Source organism: Triticum dicoccoides, chromosome 6B (genome assembly GCF_002162155.2).
Source record: "Triticum dicoccoides isolate Atlit2015 ecotype Zavitan chromosome 6B, WEW_v2.0, whole genome shotgun sequence".
Lineage (NCBI taxonomy): Eukaryota > Viridiplantae > Streptophyta > Magnoliopsida > Poales > Poaceae > Triticum > Triticum dicoccoides.
The window spans coordinates 196,617,404-196,640,546 of record NC_041391.1 but is presented as its reverse complement, the minus strand read 5'-3'; positions in this window follow the sequence as shown (position 1 = coordinate 196,640,546).

The window sequence follows — 23,143 nt, the reverse complement described above, 5'->3', positions numbered from 1 at the left end:
CACACACACATGTCTGGGCTATTCCAACTTTCCCAAACCCGGTCCATATGTGGAGAGAAAATAGGGTAGTCCGGACTGTCTGTCACATTAACACTACCCCACGCGCAGCAAACACCACCCACTCCCCTCTCCCCGCTCAATCGTGTGCCATTTGTTTGAACAAATTGGGGGTGATTGGCGGGCGTCAATGTGCACCATAATTTTTTGGGGGCAAGTGGTGGACATGATTTTGTGCATACCCTAATCAGCACACGCAAATGTGCAACTGTTTTGAACATAATTTTATGGTTTTAGTGACTGTCTTCAAAATGTGGCTGGAGAAACTTCTACGTGGCCATTTCAGATAACTCATTGAGTCTGTTTATCTCAGGTAATACACAAATAAGAAAAAGGAACACTTTGACGGGGTTTTCATAATAAATTTTTGCCCAATAAGGATAAAAATACGTGTTTTTCCCTCGGTGCATATAGGGGCTTGTTGGTTGTCGGGGGTTGGGTACGACATATGCCAAAGGATGGCTTATCATGGTGGGAGCGAGTAGAACGTCGCCGATGCCTGGAAGCGGGATGAGGCGAAGACATGCACGCCGGCGGAACTTACCCAGCTTCAGGGCTCTCCTAGGAGATAACACCCCTACTGCTGCTCTGCGGGGTCTCCGCATGATCACTAAGGCAAAGTGACTACAATGGTGCTCCTGGAGCTGTTTCGGAAGGCAGGAGAGTGCAAGGCTAACTCTCTCCTCCCTGTGCTATCTGGCCTATCTCTATCTAGGCCCGAACCCTTTGCATGGGTGCCCCGGGGGGGTTATATAGGCCTACCCCCGGGGGTACAATAGTAATCCGGCTGGGCGCGGGTCCCAGCCGTCTGTCTCTCAGGCACCGTCTTCCCCGCCGGCTTCTGGGCCCCACCGACTGGCGGGTCCCGCGGACAGGCTTGATACTGTTGCGGCACTCTTGATGACGCAGGCTTGGTCATTGGATCGTGGCAACAGTGCCGCCGTCTATCGGGCGATCATTGTCGCCATTCCCCATCCTATCTGGTTAATGACTCGTGGGGCCCTGGGGAGGAGTCGGCCGACTCCTGGGGGGCCGACTCCCACAGGTCCGTCTTCGGGGCGCCCAGGCCGCCTTCGGCCCACCCACTAACAGGCGGCCTCGCCATCTTCGGGCCGTACAAGCCGGCGTCTTGGGCACAGTACGTGGCGCACTGTAGCTGAGGTCAGGGCAGGCATGGCAACAGTGCCGCCCCTTGCCGGAGATCTTCCAGCGATACGGCTCACTGTAGCCATGCCGGCCCTTCATAAGCAAGGGAGGGACGGCCACGCCGTGACCGTACCCCACGTCATACTTTCCATAGTCGGCCTTTCTGGAGGTCGCCAGCTCGGAGTCGGCTTGTCTCGGAGTCGCCATCTGGGACTCGGCTTGTATTAGAGTCGCTCCCGGGACTCGGCTCGAGGGGCGCGGTCTGCCCCGACGTCTTGAAAGGTCCTGGGACTCGGGTCAGCCTACCCGTGGCCCAATACTCCGACAGTAGTCCCCGAAGCTGGTGAAGCCCTGCGGACGCTGCATTGTGGGGCTTCGACAGTTTCATCCTTCCCGAAGCGGACTCTGGAACTCGGCTGTCGTCCTCCCTCGGGCCGACTGTCGAAAGTCAGAGGTTTTTTAGCGAAGAGCCGCGCTCGAAAGTCGCGGCGGGAAACCAGGCGGCGTGCCTGATACGCTTCCCTGCAGCCATCGGGGCGGTCCTATCGCGTGGCGCCACGTGGAGAGGACAGTCTGCCTGCCCACGCGCGCGACGGGACGTGCCGTCAGGTGGGGCCCACCACTACCGTGCCTCGGCATACGAATGGATCCGCTGCGGCCGTGGACGGTTAGTTTTCCCACGTCGTTACTACGCGCAGTAACTTCGTGGGGTAGATCGTGGGGGCGGCGTGGGGGCATCGTGCGCAGTTAATCCCACGCCCGCCCCCTCGGCTTCTCAGCCCATAGGGCTATAAGTAGGCGGGGGGGAGCGGAGCGGCACAACACGCGCGCCCTTCTTCCCCGCTCCCCGCTTCGCCTTGCCTTCTCTCCTTCCTGCCTCCGCCGTTGAGCAAGAGCATTCCACACCGCGGCGATGAGCTCCTCCTCCGCCGCGGCTCCCGCCATGCGCTCCAGCGTATGGGATCGCTCGGAGGTTGAAGAGGAACACATCGAGTTCCTCCGCCGGACACACCGTCTCCCCAGCGCGGACCTCGTGCGCGCCCGCACCGCGCCGGAGGGAGAGATCCGGCCGGCGCCGGAGAAGGGCGAGCGGGTCATCTTCCACTCGCACCTCATGCGTGGCCTGGGGCTGCCGGCGAGCGGTTTCTTCCGCTCGTTCTTGGAGTTCCACAGCCTTCAACCGCACCACCTCACTCCAAATATGGTGGTGTTGCTCTCCGCCTTCGCCACTCTGTGCGAAGGTTTCCTCGGCGTTCTCCCCACCATCGAGCTGTGGGGAGAATTCTTCTCTTCTAAGCTCGGCACGCACATTGCCGGCGTGCCGGCTCAGTGCGGCGCCTTCATCGCAATGCGGCGCTCGACGGCCGACAACCCCTTTCCTCCCATCATGCTGATCAAGTCAGTGAAGATGTGGCAGCGCTCATATTTCTACGTGAAGAACCTCGCCTCCGACGGCGACTGGGTCAACCTGCCGCCTTACAGCGCCGTCCCCCTAACTGGGAGGCTTCTCAGCTGGTCTCACCGAGTCAAGACGCTGACTCCCGCCGTAGCCGCCGCCGTAGCGCGACTCTGGGTCTTGACGCAGTCAGAGGGTCTCGTTGGGGCCGACTTGCTGGCCGCCTTCGTGGCGCGCCGAGTTCTCCCGCTCCAAGGTCGGCCTCACCTGATCTGTCAGATGAGCGGCCTCCGAGACCCGAGTCGGATGTGCACCAAGGAGATGCCCCGCACGGAGGTGGCAAACATGGTGAATTATATCGCGAACTGCGAGTTCGGGGAGGACTGGCAGTTCGGCAAGGAGCGTACTCGCGCGACAATCCCCCACCAGTGGTAAGTCGCGTCCCTCTATTGTTTTGTCTTCTTTGCGGCCGACTCCGGCTTCTGACTCTTGTCGGTTTCTTCTGAGCTAGAATCCCCTTATGCAGCCTGTAGCCGGCGCCACGAGACAGCCCCACGAGTATGTCCCCGATCATGCGGACAGTGACGTCGACGACCCCGACTTGGGGGCGGCGGCGATGGAAACCGACGCCGAAGGCGGGGGAGGAGGAGCAGAAGGCGACTTCAGGCCCTCGGCCACCTTCGCCGACTGGCCTGACGACGACGCCGAAGGCGAAGTCGCTCCGCGCCACCAGCTGAGGATCAGCCCGTCGGGCGCCGGCTCCTCCGCCGGCCTGGCCGGCCAAGGCGGCGCGAAGAAGCGTCACGCCGGGCCGAGTGCGCCCGGCGGCAAATTGAAGAAGTTCAAGGGGGCGGCCGCCGTGACCAGACGGGAGGAGGCGGCCGCAAAGGCCAATCGCTTCCGAAGGGAAGTGAGAAGGCCGCCGCTAGTCTCTGCGTGAGTCTTTATGCTCTTTTTTTTCCTTCGTTGAATCTTGTCTGAGTCTTCTTTATACTCCCTCCATTCTTCTTCAGGGCCCCTCTTTTCCTTGAGAGAGTCGTCGTCCCCTCTGTCATGGGGTCGGCAGAGACGTCCGCCAATACTCGGCGGGCCGACCCTGCCGCCGACCTCCGGGAGGCGAGGGAGCGAAATGCGCGGGAGAAGCACGAGGAGGAGGAGGCCGAACGCCTGGAAAAGGCGAAGGCCGACAAGGCGGCCGCCTCCGCCCAGAAGAAGCTGGAGGAAGCCGAAGCCGCCCTTGCGGCGAGACGGCGTGCCGAGGAGGCCGCGCGTCGCTGATCGGCGATGCTCGTCCCCCACTGTCGTCTGCACCGCCGCCTCCGGAATTCACGGGGCAGACCGGGGAGGCCGGCACCGAGAACCCCATCGCGGAGAAGGAGAGCGGTGAGGCCTCCATGTCGGACACTCTCGTGCCGCCACCGCCGCCTCCACCGCCGTCTGGGAGACCGCACGGCAAACAGTCGGTGGGTCCATCGGAGCCGCCGGTCACGGACGAGGCCGAGGCGCGGCTGCTTCTCCAAGTCGCCTCGCCGGTGCGCCGCCGTCTTGAGAGGGCGACCTCGGCGCCGCGGCCTCGGGAGACCGGCACCGCCAGCTCGGCAACCTTAGACGCCGAGGCCACAAGCTCCGCGCCCACCGGGTGGGTGCACGGAGGCGGCACCGGTCCGCTAAATCAAGCACTTCTGGACGTTCAGGCGAAGCTGCGCGCTGAAGGCGACGCCCTTCAAACTTGCACCAGGGCGCATCTGGCAGCGCGGACGACCGTCCGAGTACGTTTCCTTCTTTCTTTTTGATTCTTGTTTTTCTCCGTGGGGGCGCGCCAGCGCACCCACTGGGTGTAGTCCCCGAGTTCCGGGCCGGCTGCTGAGCAGGCGGTTCGGAACTCCCTCTGGCGAGTTCCAAATACTAACTTTGTCTTCAATGACTTATTGCAGGAGTATCACAACCTCCGCGCTACTGCCTTCAACCGCAATGTTGAGGAGTTGAGCAAGCGGGTTGCCGACTTGTTGGAAAGCCGGAGTAAGTTCTTCTTCTTCGCGGGGGTGCGCTGGCACACCCGCGGGCTGTAGTCCCCGAGATTCGGGCCGACTGCTGAGCAGTCGGGCCGGATCTTCCCGACGATCTTCTTTGCTGATGACTGATTTTTCTCCTCTTTCGCTCCTCAGAAGCCAACGCCGTTCTTCAGGAACAGCTGGGCGAGGCCAATACCGCCCGTCGTGCCAAGGAGGAGGAGTGTGGTAAGCTCGCCACGGAGCGCGACCTGCTGGCGGCGCAGCTGGTCGAGCAGAAGGAGTTGCTCAAGAAGGCGCAGGACGAGGCCGAGAAGAAGGAGGCCGCTCTCCTGGCCGAGTTCGAGAGCGAGCGCTCCTCCTGGACTAACAGAGAGGCGATGCTGACCTCCGGCTTCCACGAGATCGAGGATATCGTTGATGGTACGTTTCTTTCGTTTCTTCGGGCTTCCGACTATGTGTTAGGCCGACTTCTGATTTTTCGGCTTGCTTTTTTTTTGTCTTGGCAGACTTCTTCCCTGGTCACTCGCAGGCGGTCCCTCTGGCCATCGAGGCTGCTCGTGAGGCGCGAAGGGCAAACGGTGAGGAGATCGCCGCTAATGCCCCGCGAACCGTCGATGAATAGCTCCTGAGCATTGAAGCCCGTCTTCGTCCGGCCCACCGGCAGATGCGCCGGCTTCAGCGTGCCGGCGCCCAGGCGGTTGCCGCTTTGTGGCCGGACATGCTGGCTCTGCGCACCGCCAGTCGGACCACCGACTAGCTGGAAGTTGCTGCCGGCCGTCTTGAGGCCTGGAAGGGCTCCTCGGCCCGGGCCGGAGCGCGCCGGGCCTTGGAGTTCGTCAAGGCGTGGTATCCAGGGCTGGACCTGGACCGTCTGGCCGCGTTCCGGTCAGAAGCCCAGGCCGAGCTGGAGGCCGTGGAGGGCGCCCTTATCGAGCGTGCAGCGGCCATCGCCGAGTACATGGACACCAGTGTCTTCGTGCCCGAGCAGGCAGAAGGCGGCGAGGAAGTGCCGCCAGAGTGGTCCGGGATGAACCCGGAGTATGGCGAGGACTCGGCGGAGGTGATCGACTCCAGCACCGAGGAGGAGGACGAGGCGGAGGCCGAAGGCAAGGCGGAGGTGCCAGAAGATGGAGCAGGCGGCTAGCCTCAGCTCGACCGCGCCTCCAGCAACGAGCCGCGTCGAGAGAAGGCGACTGCCGCCGGAGGCGATCAAACCGAGACCGCCCAGCCGACTGCCCCGGCGCCTGACACCGCCGTCTCCTCCGATCCTCCGATCCCAGATGCCGCCCCTAGGCTGCTGTTTCCGCCTCTGCTTGTCTGTCTTAAGTAACCTTTTGAGAACTTTGTTAGATTTGAACAATTTCACCCGCGGGGTGTATCTTGAACTTCTATTCGAAGATTCGGCCAAGGGCCTATGTAAATATTTATCCGATTTCCGTCTTTCCTTTCTTAATGCTCTTTAGGCTTTTCCCTTTGCCGCCTTCCTTTAGTCGCTGCCTTGCCAGTCGGACAGCCGCTCTGCGGACTGTCGCTGGGTCAAGTGCTTGGCTACTTCGGGAAGGCAAGTACTTGGCCATTTAGAGTTTCTTTAGCAAGTCGGATAGAAAGCGTCAGGCCGACTACCCAAGAGTTGGCCGTCTTTGATAGAGGCTAATAAAGAAGGCGAGCCGGCTGCTCATGAGTCAGCTTTCTGCTTCAGAAATGCTGGAGACCGTCTCGCGTTATGTTCGTGCTTTAGGTCCTTAGCCATTTTTTGTGTGGGCGTCCGTTCTTCCTCACTCCTGCCTGCCTCACAGTCGCTCTGCGAGCTGTGGCTCTACCAGGAGGCGGATTGGGCACCGCGCACTACTTGTCTGACTGCGGGAAGCTTTTCATAGCGCAAGGCGGCGAGTCCCCGGGCCGACTAGTCTGGCCCGGTGCCAAGCGGCTTGTAATAAAAGTAATGTACTTGAAGGCATAATTCTTATCATATAGATAACAAAAAGGGCAGTCCCCGAGCTTGTCTCGGGGGGGGCCAAAGTCTTAGTACTTTAATACAAAAGGGTAGTGCGATACATACTGCATCAGCTGTAAAATCTTCGAAGAAGATTTGCATTCCATGGGCGCTCTGTCTCTTTGCCGGAGTCGTCCCTCTTGCGCGCTCGGGGCTTCTGAGCGTCGATCAGATAGTAGGCGTCGTTCCCTAGCACCTTGCTGATGATAAAGGGGCCTTCCCAAGGTGCCGACAGCTTGTGCTGGCCGGCTGTTCGCTGGATCAGCCGAAGCACAAGGTCGCCTTCTTGGAAAGATCTCGACCTGACCTTCCTGTTGTAGTATCGACGCAGACTCTGCTGGTAGATGCTGGACCGGCTGAGTGCCAACAGCCGGCCCTCTTCCAGCAGATCGACGCCGTCTTAACGTGCTTCTTCTGCTTCTTCCTCGGTGTACATGGTGACTCGCGGAGAGTCGAACTCTATGTCCGTTGGGATGACGGCTTCGGCGCCATAGACGAGGAAGAAGGGTGTGAAGCCGGTTGACTTGTTTGGAGTCGTGCGCAGACTCCAGAGGACGGCTGGCAGCTCCTCAAGCCAACAGCCGGCAGATCGCTCCAGTGGTACGACGAGTCGAGGCTTGATGCCGGATAAGATGAGGCCGTTTGCTCGCTCCACCTGGCCGTTTGACTGCGGATGGGCAACGGACGCTAAGTCCAGTCGGATGCCCTGTGTCGCGCAGAAACGGGCCAAGGCGCCTTTGGTGAAATTTGTGCCATTGTCGGTGATGATGCTGTGTGGGATGCCGTACCGAGTTGTGATGTCAGCGATGAAGGTCACTGCAGTCGGACCATTCAACTTCTTGATGGGTTTCACCTCCACCCACTTGGTGAACTTGTCTACTGCGACAAGTAGGTGAGTCAAGCCACCTCGTGCCGTCTTGAATGGTCCCACCATGTCCAGGCCCCAGACTACAAAGGGCCAGGCGATGGGGATAGTCTTGAGTGCGGAAGCTGGCTGAAGTGGCTTGGAACGGAAAATCTGGCATCCCTTGCACTTTTGGACTAACTCTTTGGCCTCTTCCAGGGCGGTTGGCCAGAAGAAACCGTGCCGGAAGGCTTTGGCGACGAGTGCCCTGGAGGCCGCGTGGTGACCGCACTCGCCTTCATGGATGTCTCTGAGGATTGCTTGACCTTGTTCTGCCTCGACGCAGCGTTGGAAGACGCCGGTAACGCTGCGCCTGACCAGCTCTCTATTGACTATGGTGTAGGCTACTGCTCGGCGTTGCACTTGCCGAGCCAAGATTTCATCCGTTGGCAGTTCTTTGTTTACTAGGAACCTGAGGATGGGCTGGGCCCATGAAGGTGCTGCTATTTCTTCAACTGCCACTAGTGCGACTTGGATAAGGGCGGCCGGGCTGGGAGGCGGCGGGTTGGAGTCCGCAGCCGCTTGCTAATTTGACAAAGTCCCGAGGCCGACTGGAGCAGTCCCCGGGCCGAGCTCTGGAGTCTTCGATCTTGCCACTTTAGTCCCCGGGCCGGGTTCTGAAGTCCCCGGGCCGGCTTTGACTGTGTGTTTCTTGGAGTCGGATCCGTCTTCCTCAGGCGGAGCCGGCACAAAGATTGAATCTGATTCTGGTGATGGCTTGATAGAAGGCTTGAGGAGGCGCCGGAGGGCGACACCAGATGGTATTGCCTGGCGGGTGGAGCCGATTCGTGCCAAGGCGTCTGCTTGGTCGTTGTTGTTCCTTGGCACGTGGAGGAACTCACACCCCTCTAAGTATCCGCTGAGTTGCTCGACGAGGAAACGATAGCTCGCCATATTTGCGTCCTTGGCGTCCCAATCGCCAGATGATTGTTGGACCACCAAGTCAGAGTCGCCATAACACAGGATCCGGCGAATGCCGAGTTCTTTGGCAAGCCGGAGCCCGTGGATGAGCGCCTCGTACTCGGCCATGTTCTTGGAGGCGGCGAAGTGGATCTGCAGCGCATATCTGAGTTTGTCGCCCTTGGGGGAAGTGAGGACGACGCCGGCTCCCAAGCCGGTGCGCATCTTGGAGCCGTCGAAGTGCATCCGCCAATGGGTGGAGTCTGGCGCTGGCGGCAGATACTAGGTCTCGCCCAGTCGACGAGGAAATCGGCTAGTGCTTGCAACTTGATGGCGGTGCGGGGCTCGTAGTAGATGGTGTAGGGGGCCAGGTCGATGGCCCATTTGGCCACTCGGCCAGAAGCATCTCGGCTTCCGATGATCTCGGTCAGTGGAGCTGTGCAGACCACAGTGATTGGATGCTCCTGGAAGTAGGGCTTCAATTTCTTGGTGGCGAAATGCATGCCGTAGCACATCTTCTGGTAATGGGGGTAGTTCTGCTTGGAGGCCGACAGCACCTCGCTCAAGTAATATACCGGTCTCTGGACAGGTAGCGCCTTGCCTTCCTCCTTGCGCTCGACTACAATGACCGTGCTGACTACTCGGCTGGTGGCGGCAATGTAGAGGAGCATGGGCTCTTTGGGAGTCGGAGCCGCCAGCACAGGGGGAGCAGTCAACATCTTATTTAACTGGAGAAAAGCCTCGTCCGCCTTGGGAGTCCACTCAAAGAAGGTCGTCTTCTTCATGAGCTGATACAAGAGGAGAGCCTTCTCGCCCAGCCGACTGATGAATCGACTGATGGATGCCAAACAACCGGTGAACTTCTGCACATCTAACAGTCGTCTGGGTGCTTCCATCCTCTCGATGGCCTTGATCTTCACAGGATTGCACTCTATGCCGCGTTCGGAGACCAAGAAACCGAGGAGCTGGTCGGCTGGTACTCCAAAAACGCACTTCTCTGGGTTGAGCTTGATCTAGAATCGGCGCAGATTCTCAAATGTTTTCTTGAGGTCCTCCAGCAAGGTTCCACGCTTCTCCGTCTTCACCACTATGTCATCTACATAGACGTGGGCATTTCTGCCGAGTTGCTTCAGGAGGCATTTCTGCATGCAACGCTGAAAGGTGGCGCCGGCGTTTCTCAAGCCGAACGTCATGGTCAGGTAGCAGAAGGCTCCAGCCGGCGTGATGAAGGCGGTCTTCAGTCTATTGGCCGGGTTCAGCTTGATCTGGTGATATCCTGAATATGCGTCTAGGAAACTCAACAGCTCGCATCCGGCTATGGAGTCTATCACCTGATCAATTCTCGGCAGAGCAAATGGGTCCTTGGGGCAAGCTTTGTTAAGGCTCGTGTAATCAATACACATCCACCACTGCTTGTTCTTCTTCAGCACCAGTACTGGGTTTGCCAGCCACTCTGGAAAAAACACTTCCATGATGAAGCCGGCTGCCAAGAGCCGGGCTATTTCTTCTCCAACAACTCTTCTTTTTTCTTCTGACAGGCGGCGCAAGGGCTGCCTGACGGGCTTCATATCAGAACGGACGTGTAATTTGTGCTCGGCGAATTCCATCGGGACAGCAGGCATGTCCTTGGGGGACCATGCGAAGATGTTGCGATTCTCACGGAGGAAATCGACGAGCTCCCCTTCCTATTTGCTGTCAAGGCCTGTGCCCATGACAGCGTATCTCTCCGGGTGCTCCGGGTCCAACGGTATCTTCTTTGTTTCTTTGGCTGGCTTGAATGATCCTTCTGCTTTCGACTCCTTGGGGTCGGGCGATAACTCGAGCTGCTTGCCGGCCATCGCCACGACCCGATCAAGAAGCCGTTTCTCAGCCGCGATCACCAAGGACTCGGCCAGCCGACTACTTTCGGCCGCGCAAGCTGACGATTTCCTGTAGTCACCGGACACGGTTAGGATTCCCTTGGAACTCGGCATCTTCATCTTGAGGTAGGCGTAGTGGGGGACCGCCATGAACTTGGCCAAGGCGGGTCGGCCAAGTAATGCATGATATGGGCTTTCGAGGTCCACCACCTCAAACCAAATTGGCTCTCGGCGGAAATGCTCCTTGTCTCCGAAGAGGACGTCTATTAGGATCTTGCCGATTGGGGAGCAGGAAAGGCCAGGGACGATTCCGTGGAACACAGTCTGGCTGCTCTGAAGCTGTCTTCGCTTGATTCCTAATTTCTCCATTGTATCCTTGTACAGGATGTTGATACTGCTGCCTCTGTCTATCAGTACTCGCGAGAAGCGAGTGGCCCGCCTATCAGTGGCGAGTGTGGTGCTTAAGACCAAGGCATAGGAGCCTGGACTCGGCATCACCTCTGGGTGATCAGCTCTGCTCCAACTGATAGGCTTTTCGGACCAATGCATGAACTCTGGGGGACTTGATGCAACCGCATTCACTTCTTGCTGCTGCTGGCGCCTGCTGCGTCGGTCATCTGCTACACTGTTGAACACCACATAGGCTCCGTGCTCATCCGGGAACTCGTCTTGTATTGCGCCGACTGGCCTGACGGCCGGCTGCTGGGGCGGCTGTGGAGGAGGCGGCCCAGCAGGAGGGGGAGGGAGCAGGCCGTCCCCCTTGGTGATTCTGGTCAGCCAGTGGCATTTCCTGGTGGTGTGGTTTGACGGCTTCGCGCCGCTGTGGAACTTGCAGGGACCGTCTAGAGTCTGTTCATAGGAGAAGGCCGGCAGCCAGTTGGACTTGCCGCCCTTCTGTCGCTTTGCCGGAGGCGGTCCCTCCAACTGCTGGTCTTCTGCTGTTGCCACTTGCCGAGTGTTGGAAGTCGGCTGCGGGGCTTTGCGCTTTCGGTCATTCTGCTATTGCCGCCGACTGGTGTCTCCAGCCGGAGTTCTTGGAGCCTGAGGGGCGACTTTGCCAGTCGTGTTGACCCGAATCTCCGCCTTCATGGAGGAGTCGGCCGTGGCATACTTGTCTGTTGTGATCAGCAGCTCATCAAGGGTCTCCGGCTCATCGCAGAGGAGCTTGTGCTTGAGGAGGGTGCCTTCTCTGCACCCGACAGTAAAATACTCGATGGCCTGCACCTCGTGCATGCCCTCGCAGGAGTTCCGGAGTTCACCCCAGCGTGTGAGATAGTCGCGAGTCGACTCGTCAGGGCCTTGCACGCACAAGGAGAGTTGGCGTTGCTTGGGAGGTCGCTTGTACGTACTGGTGAAGTTGCGGATGAAAGCCTCGGTGAAGTCGACCCAGCTGTTGATGCTGCGAGGCTTCAGACTGTTCAAGCACGTCCGGGCCGAGCCCTGGAGCATGAGCGGGACGTATCTTACGGCAACACGCTTGTTGCCGTTCGCTATGTTGACGGCGGTGGAGTAGTCAATCAGCCAATCTTCCGGCTTCACGGTGCCGGTATATTTGGGCGTGTCTCGGGGGAGCGTGAACCCTTTGGGGAAGGGCTCATCTCGGATGCGGGGTCCAAAGTAGGGGGGACCCAACTCGTCTTCTTCTTCCAGCGCCAGGGATCGGTGGAGTCGGTCGATCCGGTGGCGGGCGTCGTTCTCTCCGACCCCCTCTCGGCGGCCAAGGCGGTCGCCGAGAGTTGGATGTTCCACGGGCGGCGGGGAGCCTCGCCTTTCTCTGCGAGGAGGGGGAGGCAGGTAGTCGTCCCGCCGTTCCACCGCTTTAGGGCGGCCGTCTTGGTCGCGCTCGATGGTGATGTGAGTCCGACTGTGGCTGACAGCCGGCTCCTTGTCCTTCTTCCCACGGGCCCCGCCAGTCGGCGTCCGAGACATCGCACCCTGGTCTCGGCGAGGCGGTGGGTCGTCGTTTTGGCGCCGCGGCGCCTCGGTACGGCAGCCGGCATCATTCTGCGCGGCGGCCACGTCGAGGAGCTGCTGAACTCGCTCCATCATTGCGCAGCGCTCTTCGCCTTCGAAGTTGTCGAGCTCATCTGCCGCCGCCTGGGCGGCTCAGATATTCTCTGCGGGCGTGGCATACACAGGGCGATCAGCCCCGAAAAGGTTGGCGATTGCTGCGCCACGCTGTCGGACCGCGCCTAGGCGGCTAGGCCCAGTCGGAGCCGGCGAGCCGCCTACGGCGCGATCCATCTCGCGTTGGTAGTCTTCTGACAAGCGCCTCATGCTTGCCAGCTTCTTCGCGCCTTCGACGAGCTGGAGGAGAAGCGCCTCTAGCGTCTCGGCGTCGGCGTCTTTCGGAATCGGCGCTGCAAGGTCTCGCAGGGCCATGTTAAGTGGGTCGTGCGCTCCTTCGCCGGAGCGCTCGCCGTGCTCGAGGACGAGGACCTCAGTGACGGTGCTTCTGCCGCTCTCCGCGTAAGAGGGCGGCTCGTCGTAGACCACCACGTTGGTGGGGAACGCGTCGAGCGACGCGGTGTCGGAGTCGACCAGCATCGGGTCGGTGGATCCTATGGACTCCAGGTCCACGATAGGCTCGCCGGCGACGTGGAGTTGGTTGAGGAGGCCCGTGAGGAGGCTCTCGGGGGCACTTGTGCCTGCATCGGACGTAGGCTCATCAGAGAGGCGAACCTCGCCGATAAGATCGGCGAGGCAGCTGGCCGCACAGGCGATCTCAGCGCCGTGCAGCGCGTCGGCACAGACGCCATCCGGCGTGCCGGGCTGGCTGTGCTCGCCGGGGAGGAACAGGGTTCTCGTCTAGAGCAGATCTCCGGACGATGGTGCACCTCGCCCCACGGTGGGCGCCAAATGTCAGGGATTGGGTACGACATGCCAAAGGATGGCTTATCATGGTGGGAGCGAGTAGAACGTCGCCGATGCCTGGAAGCGGGATGAGGTGAAGACATGCACGCCGGCGGAACTTACCCAGCTTTAGGGCTCTCCTAGGAGATAACACCCCTACTGCTGCTCTGCGAGGTCTCCGCGTGATCACTAAGGCAAAGTGACTACAATGGTGCTCCTGGAGCTGTTTCGGGAGGCAGGAGAGGGCAAGGCTAACTCTCTCCTCCCTGTGCTATCTGACCTATCTCTATCTAGGTCCGAACCCTTTGCATGGGTTCCCCGGGGGGTTTATATAGGCCTACCCCCCGGGGGTACAATAGTAATCCGGCTGGGTGCGGGTCCCAGCCGTCTGTCTCTCAGGCCGCCGTCTTTCCCGCCGGCTTCTGGGGCCCACCAATTGGCGGGTCCCGCGGACAGGCTTGATACTGTTGCGGCACTCTTGATGACTCAGGCTTGGTCATTGGGTCATGGCAACAGTGCCGCCGTCTATCGGGCGATCACTGTCGCCATTCCCCATCCTATCTGGTTAATGGCTCGTGGGGCCCTGGGGAGGAGTCGGCCGACTCCTGGGGGGCCGACTCCCACAGGTCCGTCTTCGGGGCGCCTAGGCCGCCTTCGGCCCACCCACTGACAGGCGGCCCCACCGTCTTCGGGCCGTACAAGCCGGCGTCATGGGCACAGTACGTGGCGCACTATAGCTGAGGTCAGGGCAGGCATGGCAACAGTGCCCCCCCTTGCCGGAGATCTTCCAGCGATACGGCTCACTGTAGCCATGCCGGCCCTTCATAAGCAAGGGGGAGGGAACGGCCACGCCATGACCGTACCCCACGTCGTACTTTAGGACGAGGGAGGAGTCATGGGCCGACTCTCCATAGTCGGCCTTTCTGGAGGTCGCCAGCTCGGAGTCGGCTTGTCTTGGAGTCGCCGTCTGGGACTCAGCTTGTATTGGAGTCGCTCCCGGGACTCGGCTCGAGGGACGCGGCCTGCCCCGACGTCTTGAAAGGTCCTAGGACTCGGGTCAGCCTACCCGTGGCCCAATACTCCGACATTGGTTGTTGGCAGTGAAAGCCTTTTTCAAGGAGTGAAGGTCTTTGAAGAAGATTTTCTAACTCAATTCAGTTCACTTCTTGCCACAATGAAAATTCATGGTTTCTAACAAATATACATGGTCCATGTCAGTCTGATGGTAGAACTAAACTTTTAGAGTAGTTTCAAAATATTCAAATGCGTAGTGACACTGATTGATTGGTTTTAGGGGATTTCAACTGCATTAGATACCCTGACAATAGAAGTGGACATGGATGGAATCTCAAAGATATGATGAACTTTAATGCTTCCATTAGTGTCTTCGGACTCATTGAAATTCCCTTGAAAGATAGAGACTTCACATGGAGCAATGTGCAAGAGGATGCACTCCTTGAAAAGCTAAATTGGTGTTTTTCCTCTGAAACTTGGACACTACATTGTCCAAACACTTCTGCCACTAGCCTTTCAAAGCCATTATCTGATCATGTGCCTTGCATCATTCAAGTTGGCACATCTGTTTCTAGGAAAAAGATCTTCATGTTTGATATTTTTGGTTGGAATAGAGTGATTTCATGGAGGTGGCTAAAGGCACTTATGACGAATAAGTGCAAGCTACAAATAGTGCAAAAATTAAGAGACTTATATAAGGTTTGATTTTTTTGGGCCAAATATCTTTCAAATCTTACTACGAGTATAAAAGCAGCAATGTTGTGATCCTTTTGTTGGACACTTTTGAGGATTATAGAGATCTCAACATCGAAGAATGGAATGGTGGAAATATTGTAAAGCAACATCTATTCAATTCGCTATCATATTATAAACACATACTGGACACAGGGGCTACCGTAAGATGGGTCGAATTCGCAGATGAAAATATCAAATTATTTCATGCCAAAGCTACCACTGAATTCAGACAAAACCAAATTCCTATACTTAGATATGAGCAACTTCAAGAACACTATGATCATCAGGCTAAAATTGTAATTCTTTGGAAATCATTTAAGAATAGACCTGGAAGCACCAACCCCACTTCAAGTTTTTTTCCATCTTCTTACCCTTCTTCGGAGGGATAATTATTTTTGTTAACTTGCATAGTCCTTTTACTTGACAAGAAATTGATAATATCATCAAATATCTTCCTTCTAATAAAGCCACTGGCCCTCGTGGATTCAATGGAGCATCTATCAAAGCTTGCTCGAACATCATTGCTGGAGACTTTTATGAGCTTACTGATGATTTCTATAATGAAAAATTAATCTGCAACCCATCAATGGATACTTTATTACTCCCATCCCAAAGACTGATAATCGTCAATGCCCAGTGATTTCGGACCTATCAATGTTCTTAATTATCCCATCAATGTCACCACCAATTTGTTGGCTAGTAGACATCAAAAGGTCATACTCAGATTAATGCATAATAAGCAATATAGTTTCCTAAAGGAAAGATCCATTTAAGAATGCTTATCATGGTCTTTTGAATTGATTCATCAATATCAACAAAGTGAAAATATGTGATTCTCGAGCTTGACTTTGAGGAGGCCTTTGACATGATTAAGCATGAAACCATCTTTAAAATCTTGTATGCCAAGGGTTTTGGTCAAAAATTGATTAATTGGATAAGAATGATTTTTAGCTATGGTTTCTCCTCTATTGTTCCCAATGGTGTTCCTGGAAAACAATTTCAGTGCTTGAGGGGTCAGGCAAGGTGACACACTCTCACCTTTGATTTTGTTCTCCTTGTTGATATGTTACAGTCCATTTTCAATGAGGCGATGCACTCTAATCTCAGCCGGGCTCCTCTTCCTATGGGACCCATGCATGATTTCCCTATCATCTATTATGCTGATGAGACCTTTCTTGTCATGCTAACTAATGAAAGTCAAATAATTGAAATCAATAACCTCCTAGCACATTTTGGTGCACAAACTAGACTGAAAATAAATTACCAAAGTTTGTGGTCCATATGAATGCGTGTGAAGGAAACCTTACAAGATTGCTGGCTCTGTTGGGATGTAAAAAAAGAGGAGGTTTTTCATTTACATATCTGGGCATGACCCTAGGTGTCAACATGCTTAAAATGGAGGATTTCACCATCATTTGTCAAAAGGCCGAGAGGAGATGTGCTGGGTGCTATACAATGATTCATTACGATGGAAGATTACAGTTAATCAAACCAATTTCTCTCGACTACCTATCTTCTTTATGTGCACTCTGGCTCTGCCCAGTTTCAGTCACAAAGAAAATCAATAAGTACTTGAGGAATTTCTTCTGGAGGAAATTTGTCCAAGATAACAAAGAATCTGCACTTATAGCTTGGGACAAAGTATGTACAACCAAGAAGGAAGTAGGTTTGGGCGTTCTTGATCTAGAGATGCTCAGTAAAGCACTAGTTATGAAAAATCTGCAAAGTTCTCTAGCATACTAAATTAGCCAAGGGTGAATATGATTTGGGAAAGCTCCTATAATACCACTCTACCCGGGGAAAACTGGAAGGTTCGAGATGGTGGAAAAGTCATTCGAAACGGTTTCACTCATTTGAAGCAAATGTTGTTTGCAAAGTGGGTAATGGAGATGCAGTTTGATTTGACTAGACTCTTTGCTTCATCAAATCTTGATCCAAAAATCCTCAAGATTACACTCTTTTGCTATCAACGACGAACATGCTTTGCATCTATGGTGAATCTAGGTGACATGTCTATACATTTCCATAGATGCACTTTCAGCTTAGGTTTTTGCATAGTCAAGTGGTCTTGAAGAACTGATATTTCAACAGTCTACTCCAACTGCCAAAGATAAATGGAACTGCCAAGGGAGAAACTCAAGACATTCTTCCATAAAGATGTACAACTGCTTAAAGACAAACATTGAATCCCATATCCTGCTTAAATGACTTTCAGTTGAGACATAAAAAAACCTAGCTTATGCATGACAGAGTGAACATGGGAAATATTTGAAGGGAAAATCTATGCATGTGGATTGTTATGATGTGTTTTGTAGCGAGAGAAACTTCAGTGCACCTCTTTTGGTATTACACATTCTCACAAGATTGATACACCAGTATTCTTCCAAACAAACACAAAGATATCTCCATGTTTGATGAAATCATTCAAGCAATGAACATAATCATGTTAGGTTGTTGCCATATTTAGAACCATACCAATGGGAAAATCTTCAGAAGTTGAGCTCAAAGTGTAGGGAAACGTAGCATGCAATTTCAAAAAAATTCCTACGCTCACACAAGATCTATCTAGGAGATGCATAGCAACGAGAGGAGGAGAGTGTGTCCACGTACCCTCGTAGACCGAAAGTGGAAGCGTTTGCTTAACGTGGTTGATGTAGTCGAACATCTTCTCGTTCCGACCGATCGAGTACCGAACATACAACACCTCCAAGTTCTGCACACGTTCAGCGTGATGACGTCCCTCGAGCTCTTGATCCAGTAGAGGGTCGAGGAAGTAGATGAGTTCTGTCAGCACGACGGCATGGTGATGGTGATGGTGATGTGATCCATGAAGGGCTTCGCCTAAGCACCGCGAGAATATGACTGAAGGCATAAACTGTGGAGTGGGGCGTCGCACATGGCTTGGAGCAATTGGTGTGTCTTCTAGGGGTGCCCCAGATATATAAAGGAGGGAGGGAGAGGAGGCCGGCCCTAGGCGTGCCCCAAGTGGGAGGAGTCCCACTTGGGCTCCTAGTAGGATTCGCCCCTCCTCCTTTTACCGGAGGGGGGGAGGGGGAAGGAGAGGGAGTAGAAGAAGGAAATGGGGGCGCCACCCCCACCCCTTATCCAATTCGGACTCCTCCCTAGTGGGGGGCATGCCAGCCCCTTGTGGGCTGGTTAGCCTCCCTCCTATGGCCCATATGGCCCATATCTTTCCCCGGGGGGTTCCGGCAACCCCTCCGGTACTCCGGTATCTATCCGATACATTCCAAAACACTTCCGGTGTCCAAATACCACCTTCCAATATATCAATCTTTACCTCTAGACTCTTTCGAGACTCCTCGTCATGTCTGTGATCTCATCCGGGACTCCGAACAACCTTCGGTCACCAAAACACATAACTCATGTAATACATATCGTCATCGAACGTTAAGCGTGCGGACCCTGCGGGTTCAAGAATTGTGTAGGCATGACCGAGACACCTCTCTGGTCAATACCCAATAGCGGAACATGCATACTCATATTGGTTCCCACATATTCTACGAAGATCTTTATCGGTCGAACCGCTATGTCAAATTACGTTATTCCCTTTGTCATCCGGTATGTTACTTGCCCGAGATTCGATTGTTAGTATCTTCATACCTAGTTCAATCTCATTACAGGCAAGTCTCTTTAATTGTTTCGGAATGCATCAGCCCGCAACTAACTCATTAGTCACATTTCTTGCAAGGCTTCATATGATGTGCATTACCGAGAGGGCCCAGAGATACCTCTCCGATACTCGGAGTGACAAATCCTAGTCTCGATCTATGCCAACCCAACAAACATCTTCGGAGATACCTGTAAAGCGTCTTTATAATCACCCAGTTACGTTGTGACGTTTGATAGCACACAAGGCATTCCTCCGGTGTCCAGGAGTCATAATCTCATAGTTGGAGGAATATGTATTTGACATGAAGAAAGCAATAGCAATAAAACTGAATGATCATTATGCTAAGCTAACGGATGGGTCTTGTCCATCACATCGTTCTCCTAATGATGTGATCCTGTTCATCAAATGACAACACATGTCCATGGATAGGAAACTTAACCATCTTTGATCAACGAGCTAGTCAAGTAGAGAAATACCAGGGACACAGTGTTTTGTCTATGTATTCACACATGTATCAAGTTTCCGGTTAATACAATTCTAGCATGAATAATAAACATTTATCATGAATAAGTAAATATAAAATAACAACTTTATTATTACCTCTAGGGCATATTTCCTTCAGTCTCCCACTTGCACTAGAGTTAATAATCTAGATTACATTGTAATGAATCTAACATCCATGGAGTCTTGGTGTTGATCATGTTTTGCTCGTGGAAGAGGCTTAGTCAATGGGTCTGCCACATTCAGATCTGTATGTATTTTGCAAATCTCTATGTCTCCCTCCTTGACCAAATCTGGGATGGAGTTGAAGCGTCTCTTGATGTGTTTGGTCTTTTTGTGAAATCTGGATTCCTTCGCCAAGGCTATTGCTCCAGTATTGTCACAAAAGATTTTCATTGGACCCGATGCACTAGGTATTACACCTAGATCAGATATGAACTCCTTCATCCAGACTCCTTCACTTGCTGCTTCCGAAGCAGCCATGTACTCCGCTTCACACGTAGATCCCGCCACTACGCTTTGCTTGGAACTACACCAACTGGCAGCTCCACCATTCAATAAAAATACGTATCCGGTTTGTGACTTAGAGTCATCCGAATTGGTGTCAAAGCTAGCGTCGATGTAACCACTTACGACAAGATCTTGTCACCTCCATAAACGAGAAACATATCCCTAGTCCTTTTCAGGTACTTCAGGATGTTCTTGACCGCTGTCTAGTGATCCATTCCTGGATTACTTTGGTACCTTCCTGCTAAACTTATAGTAAGGCACAGATCAGGTCTGGTACACAGCATAGCATACATGATAGAACCTATAGCTGAGGCATAGAGTATGACTTTCATTTTCTCTCTATCTTCTGCAGTGGCCGGGCATTGAGTCTGACTCAACTTCACACCTTGTAACACAGGCAAGAACCCTTTCTTTGACTGGTCCATTTTGAACTTATTCAAAAAAATTATCAAGGTATGTGCTTTGTGAAAGTCCTATCAAGTGTCTTGATCTATCTCTATAGATCTTGATGCCCAATATATAAGCAGCTTCACCGAGGTCTTTCATTGAAAAACTTTTATTCAAGTATCCTTTTATGCTATTCAGAAATTCTACATCATTTCCAATCAACAATGTGTCATCCACATATAATATTAGAAATGCTATAGAGCTCCCACTCACTTTATTGTAAATACAGTCTCATCCAAAAGTCTGTATAAAACCACATGCTTTGATCACCTCATCAAAGCGTATATTCCAACTCCGAGATGCTTGCACCAGTCCATAAATTGATCGCTGGAGCTTGCACACTTTGTTAGCACCTTTAGGATCGACAAAACCTTCTGGTTGCATCATATACAACTCTTTAATAAATCCATTAAGGAATGCAGTTTTGACATCCATTCGCCAGATTTCATAATCATAAAATGCGGCAATTGCTAGGACAGACTTAAGCATCGCTACAGGTGAGAAAGTCTCATTATAGTCAACTCCTTGAACTTGTCGAAAACCTTTTACGACAAGTCGAGCTTTATAGACAGTAACATTACCATCAGTGTTAGTCTTCTTGTTGAAGATCCATTTATTCTCTATGGGTCGCCAATCATCGGGCAAATCCACCAGTCCACACTTTTTTCTCATACATGGATCCTATCTCAGATTTCATGGCCTCAAGCCATTTATCGGAATCTGGGCTCGTCATAGCTTCTTCATAGTTCGTAGGTTCGTCATGGTCAAGTAACATGACTTCCAGAACAGGATTACCGTACCACTCTGGTGCGGATTGTGCTCTGGTTGACCTACGAGGTTCTGTAGCAACTTGATCAAAAGTTTCATGATCATCATCATTAGCTTCCTCTCCAGTTGGTGTAGGCATCACGGGAACTGATTTCTCGGATGAGCTACTTTCCAAATTGAAAGAAGGTACAATTACCTCATCAAGTTCTACTTTCCTCCCACTCACTTCTTTCGAGAGAAACTCCTTCTCTAGAAAGGTTCTATTCTTGGCAACAAAGATCCTGCCTTCGGATCTGTGGTAGAAGCTGTACCCAATTGTTTCCTTAGGGTATCCTATGAAGACGCACTTCTCTGATTTGAGTTCTAGCTTTTTTGACATAAGCATCACATCCCCAAACTTTAAGAAACAACAGCTTAGGTTTGTTGCCAAACCATAGTTCATACGGTGTCGTCTCAACGGATTTTGACGGTGCCCTGTTTAACGTGAATGCAGTTGTCTCTAATGCATAACCCCAAAACGATAGTGGTAAATCGATAAGAGACGACATAGATTGCACCATGTCTAATAAAGTGCAGTTACGACGTTTGGACACACCATTACGCTGTGGTGTTCCAGGTGGCGTGAACTATGAAACTATTCCACATTGTTTTAAATGAAGGCCAAACTCATAACTCAAATATTCACCTCCACGATCAAAATGTAGAAACTTTATTTTCTTGTTACGATGATTCTCCACTTCACTCTGAAATTCTTTGAACTTTTCAAATGTTTCAGACTTGCGTTTCATTAAGTAGATATACCCATATCTACTCAAATCATTTGTGAAGGTCAAAAAATAATGATACCCGCCACGAGCCTCAACACTCATCGGACCGCATACATCATTATGTATTATTTCCAATAAGTCATTAGCTCATTCCATTGTTCCAGAGAACGGAGTTGTAGTCATCTTGCCCATAAGGCACGGTTCACAAGTATCAAATGATTCATTATCAAGTGTTTCCAAAAGTCCATCTGCATGGAGTTTCTTCATGCACTTTACACCGATATGACCCAAACGACAGTGCCACAAATAAGTTGCACTATCACTATCAACTTTGCATCTTTTGGCATCAATATTATGAATATGTGTATCACCACGATCGAGATTCAACAGAAATAGACCACTCTTCAAGGGTGCATGACCATAAAAGATATTACTCATATAAATAGAACAACCATTATTCTCTGATTTAAATGAATATCTGTCTCGCACTAAACAAGATCCAGATATAATGTTCATGCTCAACGTTGGCACCAAATAACAATTATTCAGGTCTAAAACTAATCCCCAAGGTAGATGTAGAGGTAGCGTGTCGACGACGATCACATCGACCTTGGAACCATTCCTGACGTGCATCGTCACCTTGTCCTTAGCAAATCTCCGTTTAATCCCTAGTCCCTATTTCGAGTTACAAATATGAGCAACTGAAATGGTATTAAATACCCAAGCATTACAACGAGAATTACTAAGGTACACATCAATAACATGTATATCAAATATACCTTTGTTCACTTTGCCACCATTCTTATCCGCCAAATACTTGGGGCAGTTCCGCTTCCAGTGACCAGTCCCTTTGTAGTAGAATCACTCAGTTTCAGGCTTGGGTCCAGCTTCGGGCTTCTTCCTGGGAGTGGCAACTTTCTTGCCATTCTTCTTGAAGTTCCCTTTCTATCCCTTGCCCTTTTCTTGAAACTAGTGGCCTTGTTAACCATCAACACTTGATGCTCTTTCTTGATTGATACCTTCATCAATTTCAGCATCGCAAAAAACTCGAGAATTGTTTTCTTCATCCCTTGCATATTATAGTTCATCACGAAGTTCTAGTAGCTTGGTGATAGTGACTAGAGAACTTTGTCGATCACTATCTTATCTGGAAGATTAACTCCCACTTGATTCAAGCGATTGTAGTACTCAGACATTCTGAGCACATGCTCACTAGCTGAGCTATTCTCCTCCATCTTGTAGGCAAAGTACTTGTCAGAGGACTCATACCTCTCGACATGGGCATGAGTCTGAAATAGCAATTTTAGCTCTGGGAACATCTCATATGCTCCGTGGCGTTCAAAATGTTTTTGAAGTCCCGATTCTAAGCCGTAAATCATGGTGCACTAAACTATCAAGTAGTCATCATACTGAGCTTGCCAAACATTCATAACATCTGCATCTGCTCCTGCAATAGGTTTGTCACCTAGCGGTGCATCAAGGACATAATTCTTCTGTGCAGCAATGAGGATAATCCTCAGATCATGGACCCAGTCCGCATCATTGCTACTATCATCTTTCAACTTTTTCTCTAGGAACATATCAAAAAACATAGGAGAGTTGCAACGCGAGCTATTGATCTACAACATAATTTGAAAATACTATCAGGAC